This window comes from Protopterus annectens, chromosome 16.part0, assembly GCF_019279795.1.
Source record: "Protopterus annectens isolate FY-2018-M chromosome 16.part0, PAN1.0, whole genome shotgun sequence".
Classification (NCBI taxonomy): domain Eukaryota; kingdom Metazoa; phylum Chordata; order Ceratodontiformes; family Protopteridae; genus Protopterus; species Protopterus annectens.
In genome coordinates this window covers 589,219,761-589,242,422 of record NC_056750.1, presented here as the reverse complement: position 1 = coordinate 589,242,422, position 22,662 = coordinate 589,219,761, and positions in this window count along the sequence as shown.

Genomic DNA, 22,662 nt, shown 5'->3' with positions numbered 1-22,662 from the left:
AAAGGTCTGAAACTGTCTCACTATGTTCCACAGCACTGTAATGTCCCTTCCTGGTTTTGTTGGGTATAACATAATGTCATCTGCAAATAGAGACAGCTTTTCCTGACTACCATACCATTTACATCCTTGACGTTCTGAGTCCCTTATTTTCTTTGCCAATTGTCCTAAATATAATGCATATAACGGAGAAAGGAAAACCCTGCCTGGTTCCTCTGCTCAAGCAGAGACTATAAGAGAGGACCCCACCCACTTTAATTTTCTCCTCTGAACCTTCGTATATCCTCCTAATCAACCTTATAATTTTATCAGGGAATGCAAATGTTTCTATTGCTGTGCTCATAACATCCCAGCTTACTCTGTCAAATGCTTTTTCTGCATTAAGACCCAACAGCAACAGTGGTATTTTCTTAAATTCTGCTTTCCTCTGGATCATCACTGTCCTGTTTATGTTGTCAAATGTTTGCCTCCCTTTCACAAAACACACTGATCCATATCTATCAGTTTGGCATCACTTTTACCATTCTTTTAGCCATTATAGACAAAACACTTTATAATCATGACTTAGTATTGAAATGGGCCTGTATGAAGCTGAATCTGATGGATCTTTACACTCTTTAGGTATTACAGCTACTACCACTTTCTTCCAGGACGTTGGTACTTCTCCTCCTTTTAAAAATATTCTTAAACAAAACCTTACGGATCTTTATCATTTTTTTCCCTGCTAGCTTCCAAACTTCCACAGAAATACCATATATTCTGTAAACTGGTTATACATCACCATTTTTATCTCATCTCCTCCTATCTAACTGTAAGTAATAGAGCCTCCCTCCCTCTAGCCTTGGCATATTTAATTCTTCCATAAACATTTCCATTTGTACCTTTTCTTGATTTCCATATTTCTCTGCTTTATAAAGACTTTCATAGAATTTCCAAATTATTTCTAATAATTCTACAGGATCCCTTTGTATCTTCCTTGTTATAGGCTCCCTAAGCTTGGTGACAGCCTTTCTACTTTCTGTTGCCCAAGTTGTTCTGCTAAAAGTTTTTGTGCTCTAGAGTTATTATTAAAAAAACAGTTGCTTAACTGCAATCCTTCTAAACTCATGCATTTTATTGAGGTAATTTCTTATTTTCTGTTTAGCATTCTGTAGCTGCTCCTCATTGTTCTGTGAAATTCTTCCTATTTTGCAATACTTTAATATTTGTCAGTCCCTCTAAATAATTCTTGTTACTTCTTAACCATATCTCCCTTTCTTTTATTTCCACCCTATTTTTAAATTCCACTTTAATTTTATCCTACTCCCTAGCTTTATTTTCAGAAGAAGTTTCAAAGTTCTCTAATAGCTGCTGAATAATTTCCAAAACCCATTCCTTAAATTCCTCCTCTTTTCAGCAATAGGTGGGAAAGTGCCATTGTCTCATGTTTATTTCATTACCCTGTGTTTTTATTTTAGTTACTATTGTCACATGATCTGAAATAGTTATTGGGTGGGTATCAAGGTAGCCAGGCTTTCAATTAAATGCGCATATTCCTGTGAAATGTAAATTCCGTCTAGCCTTGCCCAATTTTTGTATCTTGGGGAATAATACGTACAACCTTCCATGCCAAATATTTCATTAATTTCCTTAAAAATCTACCCTCCTTTGTTATAGTTCCCTTTCTGGACCCCCCTGGCACATCGTCACTGCAGCAAAGCAAATTCCAGTCTCCACCTATAAGTTATATTCCTTGCTGAAAGCTGATTATTTCTCCTGGGATTTTCTTTAGCTCCATTATAGCAGTTTTTGGTGGAATACAGATGCATACCAGTGTGATCCTACTCCCTTGCCAGTAGCTCCTTAGTACTACAAATCTACCATTATTGTCTTTTTTTCCCTCTTCTGCTACTATTGGAGCACTGTTCTTTTGCCCAAGGTATTCCACTGAATAACCTCCCTGAAAACCTTTCTTTATCAAATTCACATGTTCATTTCTTTCCAAGTGTGTCTCCTGTAGTATAGCTATTTGCACTGTACATTTTTAATATAGTTCACTACTCTTTCTTTTGTATTTTTCTGTGAGACCATTAACCTTTAAAGACATTATAGAAAGAATCATATTCTTCAGGGATTATTATTCATATATGTATTACAGCTTTTTTGTTAAACGTCTAGTTCCAGTGCTTGTGTTACATACATGCACTGTTTGGCACAATAATCCTTTATACAACTGTTTCTTGTCATCTGTATTTCAGCCTATGTCACATCTTCCAAAACTTTTTGTTTTATTGAAAATCCTCAAATAAAAATGCACACACACACACACACACACACACACACACACACACACACACACACACACACACACACACACACACACACACACCCCCCTAAAACCTACTAACTTAATAACAACACACAAAACTATGTAAATCTTCAAATATTGAAGTTTTATCTCCCAGACGTGAACAAAAGTTTTAAACTGACAGCCACACACACAGACTTGAGCTAAATAGAAAGAAAGATTGTCCATAATAAGACGCATGGTAGAGGCTGTGATTCTATTAAATACTGTCTAGTTGTGCCTTATCTTTGTAGTTCTCCACTTGAATGCTTTCAGAAAATATTTTCTCCAAGCCATTTCTCTTTATCAGATTGTCTTCTAGTGACATGAGAGCCAGGTACAGGACTATTTACTAGGAAAAAGACCTTATAATATTCAATATTATTTTTCATTTACTTGCTTTCTGTTAAACGTGTTAATATATAAAGCTAATGGCTTTAACCCAGTCATTTTATATTCAAGAATGAGAAAAAGTACACTATTTTATTTATTTATTTTTCTGACTGGATACATGTCCATTTTCAGTGCAGGTCTGGGGAGAAAAGCTCCACATAGACAAACTTACATAGATTACACAGAAGTTAGCAAACAATTATAAAAACAAAGTGATTATATACAATGGCTTAGTAATTCTCATGGACAGACACAATTAAAAGTAAGAGACATCAGACTGGAAGCAGAGCTTGGTGATGTAGTTACAAGTTATGATAGTTATACAGAATATGCTTTTAGTTTATAACTTAATCAGGGTTGGTACATGGGCATAGCCAATTCACTTTCAGATACTGTCTGAGGTTTTTTTTGAAGAGACTTTTGGAGGATTGTAGGGTTACATAGTTTGGCAACGAATTCCACGTTTTGCCAATGAAGCTGGCAAACAGGGATTTACCAGCAGAGTTATTAGCTTTGTGGGTGTGGACCAATAGTTTATCGGCTGACCGTAGGGATGTTAGGTTGCTATATGGCTTAATAATATTTTTAAGTGAGGGGGTATCCTCAGGGTGGTACAAAATTTTGTGCGCTATTAAGAGCTGATTGAATTGAATTAAGCTGGGCAGTTCTAGCCACTCTAGTTGTTTAAGGTTCTGGCAGTGGTGGGTTCTATAGGTAGAGCTAGTGGCCAATCTGGCAATATGACTGTAGCTATGGGACAGCTTACCTAATTCATTTTTGTTGAGGTTTGAGAGTACAGGCGAGGCATATAAAAGAGTAGAGAGTAGGTGTGATCGGGCAATTGCAGTCCTAGCCAGTGGGGTTAAAAATGTCTTGTTTCTATACAGTGATCCAAGCTTCTTATTGATGGTCTGTATGGTTTTGTTGACCTGTAGGTCAAATTTGAGATTATTGTCTAGGATAACACCTAGCAGTTTGGTGTGATTATCTGGGGAAATAGTGGTACCATTGTTATATGTGTCAAAGAATGAAAGTGTCGTGGATCTACTAGTGGGGGAGAAGAGTAGAAGTTTAGTTTTATTGGGGTTCGGAAGTAGGATTTGGTTGTTGAGCCAGTTCTCGATAGTGCTAAATGTATTTTGGGTTAAGGTTTGCAGTTCGGATGGGGAGGTCTCTGAGCAGATCAGAGTGGAATCATCTGCATATTGAATGCAGGTAGCTTTAGGGATAGCAGTGTGAAGGTTGTTGATAAAAATAGAGAAGAGTAGTGGACCTAGTATGGACCCTTGAGGGACACTAAGTGTGAGAGGTAGCTGGCTGGAGAGATTGCCCTGCCATACTACCGCCTGTTGTCTACCAGTCAGGTAGGACTGAAACCACTGGATAAGCAGGCTTGTTGAGGGAAATAGATTTTATTGAAAGAATGAGAAGTTCATGGTTGACCATGTCAAAGGCTTTTGATAGGTCAAGAAAGAGGGTGGGAGGTTAGCCTATTGTCATTCCTGTTTTGGTTTATGGCAGTAGTAAAGGAAAAGAGGGCTGAGGTGGTGTTGTGGTATGGCCTGAAACCGTGCTGGGAGTTAGATAGTAAGTTATTGTGTGTAAGGTATTGCATTAGTTGCTTGTGTACACATTTCTCCATTATTTTGGCTAGTGGGGAAAGAATGGCAATGTGTCTATAGCTGGATGGATGACGGGAGATATTTTCCAGAGGGAGGGGATAGCGTTTTTGGATAAGGTTCTGTTGATGAGGATAGATATGGGATATGCAATGGCATCTGCAGCTATTTGTAGGTACTCTGCAGGGAGGACGTCAGTAGCGAGGGTGGTGGGTTTTAGTTTTTTTAGAAGTGTTTTGATAAAACTAGTTGATATTGGCTGGAAGCTAAATTTGGGGTGATTATTGGGTAGATTAGGCTTGTGGTTTAAGTCAGAGGGGGTTAGTTGATTTGCTAGGGATTTGATTGTTTCAGTGAAAAAGTTACTAAAGGTGCTAGCTATGGTCTCTGGTAAACTATGGTTGTAATTAGCCAGGGTTGGGGTGGTGGAATGACCTAGACAAAGTAGTTGATTTAAGCCTGCCCAGAACTTTTGAAGGTTGTTATGGTGTTTTTGTAGGAGATTTTGGTAGAAGCTTTTTTTATCCAGTAAAACAGATATTTTTGTGTCATTGCTGAGTTGATGATATTTTAGATGGTCATGTGGGGCTTTAGTTGTTCTCCAGCTGGCCCAGGCTCTGTTTCTAGTTTTGATTTTAGCTTTGGTATCTTTTGTGAGCCATGGTGCTGTATTTGATGTAGTTTTTATTGTACGTGCTAGAGCATGGGAATCAAGAATACTTAGGAATTTAGTGTTAAAGTGATCTATGGCCTCCTCTAATGTTAGATTTTTTTAGTTTTGACCAGTCAACTGCTTTTAATTAATTTTGGAATATAGCAGCATCAAAGTTTTTCCTGTTTCCAACGGTTTTATATTTGGGCTGGTGAGGGTTTCCTGCCTTATGTTTTATGATATAGGTTAGACAATGGTCGCTGAGGTCATTAGGGAGAGTACCAGCTGTGTACAGTTGGGGTTGGTTATTAACTAGGATCCAGTCTAGGATACTTTCCCTGTTGGTTGGTTTGTTTATCCTAGTGGGAGAGGTTATGGTCTGTTTAAACCCAGATAAGTTTATATGGGTGGGTGGGGGGGGGGTCGGAGAAGCAGGGGTGCCAGTCAGTGTTAAAATCACCAAGAACTACAGTTTCGTGGGGAGAGGTAGTGGATAATCAGTAAAGGAGATCTTCTAGGGTATTTAGGTTGTTGCCTGGTGGAATGTATGCACAGATGATGTTCAAGTGTTTGTTTTGGTTAATCTGTAGCTTGGGTATGAGGAGTTCCACGTTAATGAACTGGGGAGGTTGAATGGTGTCTCTATTAACGGTTAGAGTATTTTTGTAAAGGACTGCTATCACACCTCCTTTCCTTGTAGCATGATCTAACCAGTGAATATTGTATCCTGGAGGTAGTATCTCATTGTCAGTAGTACTGGGTTTTAGCCAGGTTTCCATAAGACACAATGTCTGGAGAATGGGTTGCTAGGAGGGCGTGCAGGCTGGGAATCTTATTGTTAATACTTCTAATATTTAGTTGAAATGCTAGGAGGGAACTAGTGGGAGTAATTCAAGGGTAGCTTGATTGGGCCAGGGTTGGGATGAATGTCTCCATGTGTTATAAGGTTATAGTAACAGGATATTCTGAGCTTTAGGAGATTGTTTATAAGTTTCATATAGTCTTTGGGATTACGTTTTGTGGCTGTACAGGGGTGGTATTTTATAGAAGGTGGTATATTCAGTGTGCTGGGGATGATAAAGTGTTTGGTGTTATGTGTGAAGTTGTGGGTGTCTGTTTGACCATTTTGGTAGTGAATACCATGGTCAAGTGTTTGTTCGTAGGCAGTGAGATGGTAAAATAGAAACAGTATAGGCATTTGGGTAACTACTATTTTTTTGCTTGTTTTCATCACTAATTTTTCTTTTGTCATGCTGTTTTAACCAGAGCCCTTTTTTATGTTGCAGTGCCTATATTTCTTAAAACTGAACAAGGAGAAAGAAAGAAGGGAGAAAGAAAAAAAAAGAATAAACAGAAACATCTATTTATATTAGTATCCCGATTACACTTAAAAATAACTGAAAAAATTTTACTTTGTAACATGCAGACAAAAATCATGCACCACTTAAAGTAATACTGTTAAGAAAAAGTTTTGTTTTACTTACAGTTAACTCTCGCCTTCCTTTTCCCCTCTCCTGTTTTTTTTTCTGAACATTAATGACATGAAGTAGGGCATATGCAGAGTCTCCTACAAGTTTAACAATGTCCAAACAAGTCCAATATTTCCAGATTTTCTTGTTCAGTCCTGTTTTCATAAATATAATTATTGCTATGTAATCCCACATTTGTCAATTTCCAAGTTACAGATTTCAATCTCCAAAGGTTAATGATATGAAGTAGGGCATAAGCTTTAGAGTCCCCTACAAGTTTAACAAATTCCAAGAAAGTCCAATATTTCCAGATTTTCTTTTTCTATTCTTGTTCATCTCCATCTCCCAAACCCTGTCTCTGCTTCATTTCCAGTGCACGCTCGATTCTTCAAGTCAACTTCTGTGCTTTTTTCCCCCTCTCAAGCATTTTCCGTTGAAACTCTGGAAAGGATTTCATTGGCACAGTCTCTCTGTGGTCTTTATTACCAGAAGAACAAGAAATAGAATCTCCTTCTGTTTCACAGCTCACTTTTTGTTAGACAGATGTTTGTATTTCTTCCTTAGCATGTACTTCATCAAAAATTTTTTTTGGTCCCCCAGGGAAAAATATGTTGAAGATTGCTGAGTACAGCAGATTAAATCTCATGCCTGCTTCTTGGCATTCCCTATATAATGGAATAAATTTATTCCTCTTCTGTCTGGTATACAATGAGTATATATTCTCCACAACACTCTGCTGTCTCCTACTTTTAGTACTTTGTCCTTCTGCCACAGTTTTGTCAGGTTCAACTCCTTTTGCTGGTAATATTGCATTTTTACTATTAAAGGTTGTGGTTGTTTTCTCTTGGAGCGTACACACAATGTGCCCTTTCAATTAACAATTCCTGTTGTGGAACATCAGTTCAGTTGGTTATTTGTGCTTTCATAAAAATTAATACAGTATATTCCTTCCAGCTTCTCAGGTACAGCAGAATTTCTCAGTTTTTCTCATAATGCTCTGTCCTCTAATTCTATTATCTTTTGAAACATCTGTTCTTCTGCATTCTTTTATTCAGCCAGCCTTTTCTTCATTTCAACCTCTGAGTTTTGCAGTTTTATCATCTCATCTGAGTATCTGTTTACAGCTTCTTCCATTTTTTCCAGCCTTTTATTGTTTGATTGGATAAAGTCTGTATGCAATTGCTTTATACTTTCCTCACGGTTACTGGAAGTCATGTCTGGAGCTTGGACTTCTTTTTGCTTTACTGCTACAGAACTTTTCTCAGTCTTTTTTTTTTCATCACCTTTTGTAGCTGATTTTCCTTCAAGTCCTCTGTATTTGTTTTTTCCCTGGCATTCAGGCAGTGCACTTACTAGAAATTTACTCAGAAATCCAGATCCACTGGTTTTCTCTGCTAAGATTCTGTTTTCATATTGTGAGAGCCAGAATTAAGCTGTTACTCAATGTGCAGCCATCTTGGAAATCTCCGACTCAGTTACTCCTTCATGGATAACCAATTACTCTCATAAAATAATCTGGTTTGAACCTTAAAATTGTGAATATACCCTCATAAAATAATCTGGTTTGAACCTTAAAACTGTGAATACTATACTTTCAGTGCAACTCTGGAAAATGTTTGCACATTAGAAATTATTTTATTATCTATAATTCTATTATATATCTACTAGTGTTATATATCATCTATTCTAGCCTATAAATCCTACAAATCTTATGACTACAAACGGATTTCTTTACTAAATAATAGTAAAGCTTTTTTAATATATGAATGTAAAATGCTTGCTATTAATGTTATTAGACCTCTAAAATGTGTGCTTTTCTTCTGTATGCTTTTGTCCACACTCCTGCCAACAATCAAGCCTCCCCAATTACACTTGATTTCATTTTTCACAGCTGTCTGGGAGAGCACTCACTGGCATCCTGGCACTGAGAAGATTTGTAATTTATTAATAGATACTTTATATATGTTATTTAAAATTCTGCTTTCAGGTGCCATTGTCCTACAGGACTGAAAGCTATCTTATATTCTGTTCATTTACAAGAACAATGGTTCAGAACTTTAGACCTATTAGCCTTACCTCTCTTCTTGGGAAATGTTTTGAATATTACCTGGTAAAAAATATGAAACAACATAAAACATTCTGCTAATTTAGACCTTTACCAACATGGCTTTTTAAATGGTAGATCAACTCTCTCTAGCTTATGAAAGGTCAAGTACGGAGGTTTAATGGACAGAGCTTGAAGTTCTGATACTCTTCTGGCCGATGTAATGGCTATTTGAAACGCCATCTTCCAAGATAAGAATTTCAGTTCACAGGTGGCAGCCGGTTCAAAGGGCGGTGAAGTGATGGCTTGTAGCACAAGGTTTAGATCCCATGGCATGACAGGTTCTGAAACAGGAGGGTGAAGTAACCACGCGGCTTTCAGGAAGGCCTTACAGAGTTTATGGCCCATAAGAGAGGGCTCGTAAGATGTGTGAAAATTGGAAATTGCAGCCAACTGTACCTTAATGGTAGTGGGCACAGAGCCCTGACGGAAAAGCATGGCTAAAAAATCTAAGACCGGCGGAATTGGGGCTGTGAAGGGGTCCAAACCTTGGGCCTGAGCCCAAATGGAGAATCTCTTCCATTTGCTGGAATAAATCTTTCTGGTGGAAGACTTATGAGACGAAGACAAGATGTGTACCACCTCAGGTGAAAAGGAATATTGTCTAACTAGTGATGGAAGTGGAGCAGCCAGGCTGTCAACCTGAGGGTTTGCAGGGATGGATGGAGTTGTCCTGATATGTGAATCAGGAGGTCTGGCACTGGGTCCAGAGTCCAAGGACCGTCCACTGTATACTGCTGAAGAAAGGGGAACCATACTTGTCTAGGCCTGTGTGGAGCAACAAGAATCATCCTGCTTCCCAAGGATATGGCTTTCTGAATCACTCTTGGTAACAGAGGAAATGGAGGTAAAGCATAGACCAGACCGGGGGACCAATCGTGGGCTAGGGCGTCCCTGGGTGACTCTCCCTGTGGGGGGATCAGTGTGAAGTACTTGCTGCATTTGGCATTGAGGGGACTGGCGAAGAGATCGCGGCAAGGCTGACCCCACCTGTTGAAAATTTGAACCGCCACTCGGTTGTTCAGGGATAACTCATAAGGCATCAGAATAGCTCTGCTCAGCCTGTCCGCTATCACACTGGACTTTCCCGGAATGTGCATTGCCACTAGAAACCATTGGGAAGATACTGCCCAATGCCACACTCGCATGGCCTCTCTGCAGAGGGGATAAGACTTGGTTCCCCCCTGCTTGTTCAGGTACCACGCTACGGACATGCTGTCCGAGTGAATTGCAATCGTTCCCAGAGGTAGACAGTCTTGGAGTGCTTGCAACGCTAGAAACACCGCTCTCATCTCCAGAACACTGATGTGCAGGTGTACCTCGTGATCTTGCCATGTGCCTTGGACTGTCCTGCCAAGATAATGCCCCCCCACCCCATCTGGGAGGCGTCCGTGGTCACCGTGGCCACTGGAGACATAGGAATCAAGCTTCTCCCTTTGTCCAGACTGGCGGAACGTAGCCACCAGCGGAGGTCCTGTTTGCACCGTTCCATGAGAAGTATCAAGTGGGAAAGATGAAGTTTCTGAAACGACCACTGGACCGAAAGGAGCCATTGCAGGATCCGCATGTGTAACCTGGCCAGAGGCACCAGCATGATGGTGGCGGCCATGGAGCCCAAAAGCTGGAGAACTAACCTGGCTTGAACTCTTTTGAGGGGCAACAGTGTGTGAATCTGAGACTGCAACACTCATTCTCTCTTGTGGCAGAAAGGCCCACATTTGAATAGTCTAGCCCTGCGCCTATAAAAACAACATGCTGTGAGGGCAGCAAGGCAGACTTTTCCCAGTTCAAAGTAATTCCTAGTTGTTGACAAAGTGCAATGGTAGTCTCCCTGGCTTGAACGGGCAGATGCCAGGTGGGGGCAGTGAAAAGCCAGTCGTCCAGATAAGGAAACACCTGGATTCCCTGACGTCTCAGGTGAGCTGTCACCACTGCAAAACACTTGGTAAACACCCTGGGGGCTGTGGTGAGACCAACGAGCAGGGCACGAAACTGGAAGTGACTGGCTCCTAGCTGGAAGTGTAAATGACTCCTGGATGCCTTGTCCATTTTGATGTGGTAATAGGCATCCTTGAGATCGATGGAGCACATCCATACTCCTTTTTCCAGCAATGGAAAAATGGACTGAAGCATGGCCATTTGGAACTTGGACTTCAGAACGTAGTGATTCAGTCGACTGAGATCCAGAATGGGTCTCAGGTCCCCTGTTCTTTTCGGCACCAAAAAGATTTTTGAGTAAGTTCCTGATCCGATATGGTCTGAGGGGACTGGTTGGATGACTCCTTTTTCTAGCAGCTTTGCAACTTCTAGTGCTGCTTGATCCTGTTGACTGGGTGGGACGTCCGGGATTCTTCTGACTGGAGGAGGTGTTGATAAAAAGGGGATACTGTAACCTCCGGTAACTATTCGAAGCATCCAACAATCCTGGGTGATGCTTTCCCAGGCTTCCGGGTGCAACGAAATTCGGCCCCTGACTGGCACCAGAACAGCACAGTTGGGCAATGCTTCAGGAATGCTGAAAGGAAGATCCGTGAAAGGAATCGCGGTCTCCCAAGTTGCGGGGGCCTCCTCTGCCTCTAGGACGGTGTCTTCCAGAATAATTCCCCCCTCCTCTGCCTCTGGAGGGGGACTCACCTTGAGCTGCGGGAAAGGAACTTTGAGACTTTTTGAACCACATTTTCCCTCCTCTCTGAGCCTTGGGGTAAGGCCTAGAAGGGAGAGAGAAATGGGCCCCTACGGCAGATAGGGTCTTTCCCTCCTGTTCGCATCTGGTGAGGGTGTCTTTCACTTTGGTCCCGAAGAGAGAGGACCCATCAAAGGGGGCGTCAGTGAAGGAAGACTTAAAGGCCTCCGCGAAATGACACAGGTGCATCCAGGCTTGCCTTCTGAGAGCTACACCTGAGCTAGCTTCCCTACTCACCCCTTCGGCTGCATAAGATATGAGCCTCATGGACGAGTTGGCAATGGAACCAAGGGTAGACAACTGGGCGTTAACAGTCTGCGCTACCGCCTCAGGCATGTTACCGTCAGAGTATCTCCTAGCTCCTTAAGAAGATCTCTTTGGAACCGAGTGAAATGACAGAGGTAATTCAGCGACCGCAAGGTAAAGGTCGCAGAAGACAAGGTACGCTTCCCGTACCGGTCCATACTCCTGGACTCCTTGTTAGGAGGATGGACGGAAGAAGAAGCCTCTGCAACTTCCTGCTGAGTGGCTGCTGCCACCACCAAGGCATCTACCGAAACCCCTTTGGTCAGGAACTCTTTCCCCGGGGGAGCAGAAAGGAACTTATTTGGACGTCTGGGCACCGGTTCCACGGAATCAGGGTACTCCCACACCCTTCAACAAATCAAATCCAGAAGTTCGTGGAGACACCCAGGAGGTGGAGGGTTGAGCTCCGAAGGCCTTGAGGAATACCAACTCCTCCTCAGAGGGGGTCTTGGAGGGCCAGTCACCTCTCTGCCTCAAAATCTCCAGGATGTCAGAGAAAGAGACGTCATTGGAGGACGACTTGGAGGACCCCTCTGATTCCTCGAGGTCGGTATCAGAAGTGAGGGACTCGTCCTGGGAGTCTATGTGCTTCCTCTTGCACAACTTCTTTCTAGGGGGCTCCTCAGGCACTGACTCTGAGGGGCCCTCAGAAAGTAGGGGACTGCTCAAGGGGGTATCCCCAGACCTCCGGGCTCCACCATCCATGGATAGGGGGGTGTCAGAGGCTCTAGCCAGGATGTAGGGAGATGGAGTGACCGATCCAGGTGATGTAACTGACGATCTGGCCAGTGCACTCCTCATGGCCTCAAAGGCAGGTCCCCCCGAATCCGAGGACCGACCCGTCTCCAAGACCATGACCGGAGTCGAGATTCCCCGAGCCGATGCACCAGGAGGGTGGCTCGGAACAGACAGGAGTCCCGAGGTATCCCCCTCGGGTCTGACTGAGGAAACCCGAGTACTGAAACCAGAGGACGGAACTGACATGGTTGGAGCCGACGTCGGCTCCAATAAATTCACATGGGGTATCGGAGCCGACACGAGAACATCACTTGACGCGGAGCACTCCGGCTCTGACGACTCATGAGTGCTCGGAGGAGGAATCATCGGTACCAGGATAGGGACTGGCTCCGGAGTTGACTGGGTCGGAGCCGAAAACAGTTTTGCTAACACTGGCGACTGCAGGAGCCTCTGGACCACCCTATCCGCATCCAAATCAGACAGCCTAGAGGATTTGGAAGAAATAGAAGGAGATCAGGATCTCCTACCTGGAGACTCATGCCAGACACTGGGTGACCGGCTCTGAATAGGAGGTCGACTCCAGTACAACAGATACCTCCTGCGGCCCCGAGGACAATGGAACTCAGGAGGTAGTATCCATTTCCGAAACCTTCTCTTGCGGCCCCGACGACAATGGAGCCGAGGAGGAAGTATCCACTTTTGAAACCTTCTCCGATGGCTCCGAAGAGGCAGACAGAGCCGGAGACCTTTTCTTGGCCTTAGAAGGCTTAGACGTAGCACTCGAGGACGAAGAAGAATCTAAGGCCTCCTCAAAGGAGGGCTTAATCAGGCCCTTCAAAATCAGCTTATCTTTTCTTTCCTGCAGTACCCTAGGGCTAAAAACTTGGCAAAAAATGCAGGACTCTTGCAGGTGAATAGTACCAAGACAATAAACACAGATGGAATGCCCATCTGTAATGGACATTTTGTAGCCACATTTCATACACTTCTTAAACCCAGAGGGTTTATGTTCTTTCTGCTCTTTAGACATGGTAAACAAGGAGCTGCAGACCTTTTCTTGGCCTTAGAAGGCTTAGACTTAGCACTCGAGGACGAAGAAGAATCTAAGGCCTCCTCAAAGGAGGGCTTAATCAGGCCCTTCAAAATCAGCTTATTTTTTCTTTCCTGCAGTACCCTAGGGCTAAAAATGTGGCAAAAACTGCAGGACTCTTGCAGGTGAATAGCACCAAGACAATAAACGCAGATGGAATGCCCATCTGTAATGGACATTTTGTAGCCACATTTCGTACACTTCTTAAACCCAGAGGGTTTATGTTCTTTCTGCTCTTTAGACATGGTAAACAACCGCACAACTCTCAACCGACAGAGACAAACACAAGAGGAAGGCGGGAAAAAACAAATCACACTAACGGCCAAGAAAACTCTAATTTAAATGTTTCTTTGGAGGGGAACTAACCACCGACAAAGCAAAAACCAGCACAATTTACAAGGGAACAACACTGGAGAGGACTAGGTCCTCTAACTTAAACGGGCCTAGCCCACGAAACAGAGGGATACCACAGAAAAAACACAGTACTCACAAACATTCACAAGAACTTGTCCAAATAGAAGACTAGCTATACAAATAGATTTTACAATACAACAGACTGTTCAAATACTTAGAAAAAGTATTTGAAAAGGGTACTTAGCCACAGCCAAGTGAGACCACATCCTAACTCTACAAGCGGCAAACGAGATCTGGGGATAGGGCGAGGTGCATCTTGGGATACTGGGTTAGCCCAGCCAATTAGAGACTTTGTGCTAGAGAAATAGTTGGCCGAGTCGGAGCCGATTCTCGGCTCCGAACCCGTGAGTAAAGAATGTAGGCGAGATAGGACCACATAACATCTATCTTTCTAGTCACAATTACATCTTCTAGAAGTTCAGAACTTCAAGCATTATCTTCTAAGCCTCCATATTTGATTTTTCATAAGGATAGGGTAAAGTTATGTACCAATGCTTCCTTCCTTCCTTCCTAAGGTGGTGTCAGAATCCAACAGTCTTTCCTAAATTTGCAAATAAAAGGGAATATATGTTGCACTTTTTGGATGTCACAGACAATTATGTTTTTACTTACACAGAACAAAAGAAATTAGAAAGACAAATCAACTATTTATCTCCTTTGCACATACTAAATTGGGTGAACCAGTTACAAAGGTAACTCTAAAGAACCAAATGAAACAAACCGCAGAAAGACAAACAGGCTGTGCCTCGTTTCTAGGAGCAAATAAATCCAGAAATACTCACCAAAGTTGAAAAAACTTTGTTTAATAGGACAAAACAATCCAACAACGTCGCACACAACAGGTAGCAGGTTACCGGTTTCGTTTATCAATATAAACTTCATCAGACAACATTCAAGTGCATTTCTAACATTTAAATATTCACACTCAAGTTCTAATTGGCTGAAACACTTAAAGGAACATAAACCCCTAAAATGCCTGAATAAAATCTACTATATGTTCTATAAAATATGTGTTACATGGTAAATACAAAATGAATGCATTGAATTAAAACAACTGCATCACATTATTCACTTACAATCTTATCAAAAATATATATAACTACTTAAAATATGTTAAAAAATGTGAAACACTTTTTTCACCACATTCTGGTTCATTCATGAACTATATCTACTATAAAATCACTTAGAAAGGAGCAGCATTAATTTTCCTTCTCTAGCTTCCTTCTTTCAAGTGCCTTTAATTTCAAAACTGGGGACAACTGAAACTCTATCATTTATGCCTGGCCATCTATCAGCTTGTAAAAATATCTGCCATTTTAATTCTTTAAGTTCTAAACTGGTAACCCATGGTGTCCTTTCATTAATTCCACATGGTCGATTGCCATGAACTTGAATGAATGGCTGACATTTTCATGAATATGACAGGCTAGGGCATTATTAAGATTTCATTTTTAATAGCATATTCATGCTCATAAATTCTCTGATTAAATCTTCTCTCAGTTTTTCCTATATAAAAAACTGAGCATGGTTCACAAATGGCTAAATATACTATAGCTTTTGAGTTACAATTGTAGCTAGCTAATTTTTATTTTGAAATTCTTGACTTCAAATTCATGTCCTGTTCTGACCTTATGGCACCAGTTACATGTTCCACACTTATACATACAAAAATGTACCTGTGAGCAAGAAACCTGACTAGTTCTCAACAAGTCTTTCATGTTCCTACCTCTCCCATAGATAATGACAGGTTTGTCACCTAAATGAGTTCTGATGTTAGTCTTAGCTCAAAATTTCCCAGTTTTTATTAAAAACCTATCTTAAAGTGTGGAAATCATGAGTGAAAGTAATGGTCAAAAACCTTCTGAAACCAATTTCAGCCTCTGTTGTTGTGTTATCAAAAGATGGAACACTAGCAACTCCCTCCCTAAAAGATAGTAATTCACTTGGTCCTTTCTCTCTGTTAACAATAGGCCTAAAATGTCCATTTTCTCTTTTTCTAATGACCTCTTCTATTAAATTATTGACTAAATCTACTGGGTAAGCCCTTTTTATAAACATGGATCTCAAATTGGAACATTCATTTAAGAAATCTTCCTGTCTAGACACCATACGAGCAGCTCACACCAATCGTCTCTTTACAACTGACCTTTTTTGATGTTCCGGTTGTGAGCTGCTGTAGTGTAAGAAGGAGTTCAAATACATTTTATTTCTACAAATTGTTGTTGCATATACTTCATAATTCTCATCTTTAAACAAATGCACATCTAAATAGTCCAAGTGGCCCTTATTTACTACCCAAGTAAAATGCAAGAACGTAGTTGTAGTGTTAATATATTCTAAAAATTCTTCCAAAACTTTTAAGGATCCTTTCCAAATAATGCTAATGTCATCCTGAAACCTGTATTAAAAGTTTATATGGGTATGATAGTTAGACTGAAAGACATATTTCCTTTCCCAGTATGCCATGACACTATTAGCATATGCTCCCCCACAAGCCGATCCCATGGCTATTCCAACTAATTGTAGATAATATTTATTATCAAATGATGTAAAATGGTTTGTTAATACTACCTCCAAAAGTTCTATTATAAGGTTTATTTTGTTGTGGCCTACTTTATGTTCTAACAATAGTTCATTAACCCAATGTAAACCAATATATCGTGAAATTACTGTATAAACATGTGCAACATTGGTAGATTGTTTTGTCCTATTAAACATTTTTTTTTACTTTGGCGACTATTTCTGGATTTATTTGCTCCTAGGAATGAGGCACAGCCTGTTTGTCTTTCTACAAAGGTAACTCTAGCTAGATGGTTGACAGATTGCATTTCATTTGCTTATAACAAGTTGACTCTCCCCTTACCAAAATCTTTAAAAGCTCATTCAGCTATATCTATGTCTGCTTCTTCTGTGTTCCAGTCTGAAGCTTCTATGGATGATATATGTGCGGCTGCAACTTGGTCAAATCCTCATACTTTTATCACTTATTACAAAGTAGATTTGGTCTTGATGGGAAGAGCAGCCTTTGGCTCAACTGTATTCGGGAATATCTTTCCTTAGAGTCCTCCCAGGATTTTAGGTAGCTGGGGACACTGTCCCATTAGTTCAGTAATGAATGAAAATTGACATTGGATAAAGAAGTCACTTACTCACCATAACATTCCATCAGTGTTGTCCATTTACATTATTCCTCAATTCCCCACGCAACAACTCCCATCCTTTTTAATGACTGACTTCTGGAGGAATGAGAGGCTTCAAGGACACAACTGTCCTTTGTGTTGAGCTCCAGATATGGCATACTATAATAGTCTTCCTGTCCAGCATTAAATAAGATCTGAGGGATATTAGGGATTGGAGCATTATGGGCAGGGAAGGAGCTTCAGACTTTTTTGGTGGCCACAAGCTAGTGTAACGGCCGAGTCGGATCTGAGGATCAGATCCAAACCCACTAGTTGAGGAAGAATGAAACTGGACAACACAGATGGAACTTTGGGTCTATGTCAAATAAACGAACACTTGAAATGTCGATCGTCATATGGTCGAGACCATAGGATCGACATTTCAAGTGTTTGAAGGTTGACTTTAATGGCACCGTACGGTGTAGAATGGGAGAATTTCCCTTTTCTGCACTGAAGTGCGGTCTCGGAGTTGGTATATTTAAGTAGGGGGGGTGTGGGGGGTGCAGGGGGGCTTGCTCCCCTGCTCGCACTGTTAAGGTATGTTTTTTTTTTTTTTTTATTACATATTCAAACTTTCAAATATCGACCATATGGTACTCAAAATTTTGAAAGTTCGAATGTATAACACAGACCCGGAACTTTATGGTGAGTACATCACTTCTTTTTTACATCTTTTCCCTTAACTGACAAATGCAGATTTCATAAAATATACTGATTACATATTGGATAGTCTTATATCAAAAACAATGATTATGTTAGGCTAAACAACTTATTTCTTAAAATAAGGCTGTGTGCTACACACTTTGGATTGAGACTTGATGTCCTACATTTTGAGAGAAATAACATTAAGATACCATTTAGTCTGGATTACTAGGTAATGTCCGAGATGTTTTGTATTAGACATTGGCATTACTGCATACTCAGCTTTAACTTTTCATTCATATTCTCTCATTATTCAGCCGCACACCATGAAAACTATGTGAGCGATACTAAGAATATTCGTGTCAAGAAATACTATTGTTTTGCATGGTCTATTTAAATCACTAACAGGAGTGTTAGCATAAGTAGAAAGGGAGTGTCTGAATAGGGTTCTTTTGCAGAAAGATCTTGTCTACTAAATAGTATAAGCCAAACTAAACTTATATAGTGGATCACATTGGTTGATAAAAGGTAAGTCATGTCTAGTTTACAGAACTTTAAATTATCCTTTCCTACAAGCGCTATTGGGTTGGAGAAAAGTGTTCCCATCAGACTGGTTAGAAATTAAAATACCAGATTTGTGGTTTTGAAAAATATGACTATGAAAAGGGAACACCTCCATTACACAGGCCATTACCGGACTCTGGCATTAACTTCCAGTTTACAGCCACTTTCAATAAGCTTACCAATATTTAAAGCACATCTAGATAACTAGGTCGGGATGCATAAATTTAATGAGCATTTAAAGGGGTTCATGGTCCTTAAAGGCCTTAGTGAGAGTTTAGGCTGCTACCTCTCTCCCACAGGATGGGTGAGCTGATACTGGCCACTCACACTCATCCTCTCCTTGTGGCCACTCCAGCACCCATGCCTAATTGAACATAGGTAATCTGGGATGCAGTAAGGACTTTATGCCCCGAACCATGGGACCTCTCAGATATGTAACAGTCTTCCCTTATTTCATATCTGAAAAGGAGAACAATCAGTAATGCTATATTCCATAGTCATTGTGTAATATGCTTTAAGTTATCTTTCAACTTGTTTCATACCACATTGAATATTTATCCATCTATCACCCTCTACAGCTAAAAATCATCCTTCTCAATACTGTGGCATCAAAACTCTACTGAATATAGGCAAAAGGTACCAAGACTGATCCAGTGGCATTTATCCTCTGTTCCTCTATTACTCATTACCTTGAATATGATCCTTCTTATTGTAACAGTGGTTCTTCAGCAATCTGTTTCTGAAACAACATCTTCCATTTTGCACCAGGGCTTACAACTATCTCTTTATCAAATGCTTCATATCCTCCAGTAACTAAATGTTAATGCCCTTGTATTAACTATGTGAGCTACACAACTTCGTCTGCAAAATTCTTATCCACAGTAGAAGAAATGATGACTAGATGATGTAAAATGACTGGTCTGGTTTATTTATAGTTCACTAATTACAAAGAAGTCAATGTTTTTTTTTTTGCCATCTCATCTTTATCTCCTTCAAGTTTAGCAGATGGATTTAAACCACCATGGAATACAGGTTCATAGGTAAATACTAGGTTATCAGGCTGCTGAATAATCCAAGCCTGGCCAATAGCCAGAGGTCAGAATTCAACCTTGTATCACTGAGGTAATGAACTTAACCCTACCCCCCTTATCATCCCTTATCAGACGTAAGAAACATCAGTGTTTTCCACATCCTGAGTATCAGTCCACTATACATAATCTCTAAACCTCTTCAAATCAGAGAATTCCCTCTTTGTTTAGGGCATAATTATAACCTTACATATCATTCAATTTAATTTTATAAATGCATACTCACTGCAGCACAGAGTCCTGATACTCCGTTGATTGGCTACCTTCACACATATTCATTTATGTAAAACCAACCTCCCATAAAACTCATATAACCTAGAGATTTCAGCTACTGCTGAACTCTAACAGAATAAAAACTATTGTCATGCTAATGGGAAGCAAACGTCTTCCAGCAGGTCAAAGCAGTCTCATCAAAATTATAGCCGAAGATGAGGCTGTTGTAAAAATAGTTTCAAGAATCAAACAACATTGGGTTAGATACTTACTATAAAACTTTATCTTGTAAGATCAAGAAGCTCTTAGAGATGCTGTTTTGGCTTAAGGATACATACCCAAGTCCTGATTCAGCAGTAAAATTGACCCAAATCATGCTTCTCAAGAAAAAGGAGAAAAAAAAGATTTTAGAAATATAGACCTTTTAAATTTGCAATAAACCACTGTAGAACAACAGCTGTACTTCACCAGTAAGCATCCTAGTACTTGCTGTAAAAAGATGGTACATAGCCTTTGTTCACAGTGGAGGCAGGCTGAATTCATAACTTGACAAACGGACTCTACTTCATGAACTGCATTACCACTACTTTTAATGCTTCACACTTCCATATTAATTTCCTGCATACTTACACTAGCTTTACTGATGATGTGAAGCAGTATATTTAATCAACCAGTAGCTACAGTTGCAAGCTAATTTAATATTATGAACCACCCATCTGTAACAAAATCAGTGAATCTGACTTAAATCCTATAAATGAATACTGGTCGACGTGAATCCAGTCTTCATTAACCATATAGGTTCCACTTGAAAACATTTTCCCCTTCTCTACTTATATTACTTACCCATGCACAGAAGAAAAACTATTAAAAACTGCTGTATTCGTCCACTAACAGAAAACACAAAGGCACCGGAACACAGATGTGATGTAATACTTTTTACTGGATGAACATAAGTTTTGCAATTACTTGAGCTTTTGAGCTGGCGTAAGTTACTAAGTTATTGATGGTAATACAGTGCTTAAATATCCACTTGTGCCTACAAAAAGAAGCACATTATTTATTTCAAGAACAAAAAAGAAAAACTTGAAAAATGCTAGTGTAGAAAAAAATCTGTAGTTTGGATGTTTCATATGACTATGCCTCAGAGACATTCAGTGTGTGTATGTGTGTGTGTCAGCCATGTATAGCAAACCCTCCCTTTATGGATATACTATGTTATTTTACTTTTAGTGTCTTGCTTCATAACATCATTATACAGTATAGTAACTTAGAGATACATATACACATACTTTAATTATTTGCATATTGCTTTACTGATATTTGTTTCATCCTAAGTACAGTAAATAAATGTAAATTTAAAAATCAGGTCATCACCCACATTTTATCAAAGAAGATTCAATTTCTAAGACTCATTCTGTACTTAGTAAAGACAAAAGTGTTCTTGTCTCCAGAAATGGTGTTAGATATTCTTAGTGCTGTATAGGCAAGCCATAAGTGTTGCCACAGTGGGAAAGTACCTTGGATATACGAGGTTCATGTCACAGCTTTGCATTGCTTATGAACACTGTTAAATGATGCCTTTGGCAGACACAACCTCAGAATCAAATCTAATGTATTCATTTTTTATCTGTCATTCCTGCACGTATCCTGACAAAAAGTGTCTCAAAATATTTACAAGACAGTCATCTGGAGTCTTAAAAAGTCCATGGAGTGTGCGTACCTTACGAGCATTCCCTACATATTACGCGGAAGGAAATGAGAGCTATGCCCAGAGCTTTAAAAGTGTTGAAGATAAGTGTACATGCAGGAACTGACTAGCCAACACAGACAATTGTTTATGAGCTCCTGCTAGGGGAGTTACGGCTGATTAATGTATCCAGTGTGTCACACACCTCTAGACACATTCTTATTGTGAGTTTTCCATGACAGCTAAGTAGTTCTACAACAGAATCAGAAAATGGACATTGATGGAATGCAAGCCACGTAAACTGGCATTAGCCCGTATAAACATTGCATGATTGCCATGCAACAGCTCTGCACAGCAGGCTTATGATGGCTAACTGACTGAAAGCAATCTGTATGTTAGCAAGCTAAAAATAAGTAAGTAGCAGTTTATTCCCTGTTTGCTTAACAACCCAGTGAATACCACAGGTATGGCTTTACATTTTTGTAATTTTGTTGTTGTGTCTTTCGACTTTTCCCGGTTAGGGGTCGCCACAGTGGAACTCCGGACCGCTAATGATTGGTAGTTGATTTTTACGTGCTGAGTTACCAGCCCTGATGCACAACCTTCAACGAAGGTACGCCCATTCACGCATGTCACCACTCAGAAGACGCTCTAGCTGAGAATCGAACCGGACAGCGTCTTACTGTGAGGCGACAATGCTACCGCAGCACCACCACCGCGGATGGGTATGGTTTTACATTTACTTAATAAAAATACATTCAGTATCTACAGTTTCATCTATGTTTCAGTAAGATAACATTTCATGTAGATTTAACCAGAATGACCACACTGGCTGAAGATTCAGCTCAGCAAAACACATACCAAGTTGCCATGCTCCCACTATGTGATAAGACTGACCTCCCATAACCACTGTCTTAGATATACAAACTTTACAGTTGTATAACTATGGAGAAAACTTCACATAAAGAGAATCAATGGCAACACACAAACAAAGTGCACCAGTGATTGCTGAGAAACGGTGATCAGGGTTTTCTGCAACAAGCAAATTAACTCAACAAGCTGGAACCTTGTCCACTCTACACTCATCTATGAGTACTGAAGACTACTGTATATTTTTACAGCTTCACTGAAGCCCAACTAGGGAAATTAGGAATGGGGCACTGTTAATCAGTACTAGACTCTGCTTAGTACAACTGCTGTGTGTCCAGACTGCCACCATCTTCCTTAAGAAAAAAAGGCTACCTTGCATAAACCAAAACGACAGTACCATATTTGTTATATTTTAATAGTGAAATAAATACCTTGCTTATCTATGAAGTGTTTCCCACCTTACCCCCAGCCTTGACATATGATGTAACATCTTGGTGAGCTCACTTTTGATACTGGCAGCACCCAACACTTTAGTGTAGTGCTCTAAATTTAAGACAAACTATACCACTCAATTGTTCGGATATTTGAGGAATGTTCAGATTTTTGCCTCATATTTTTAGTCCGTTTC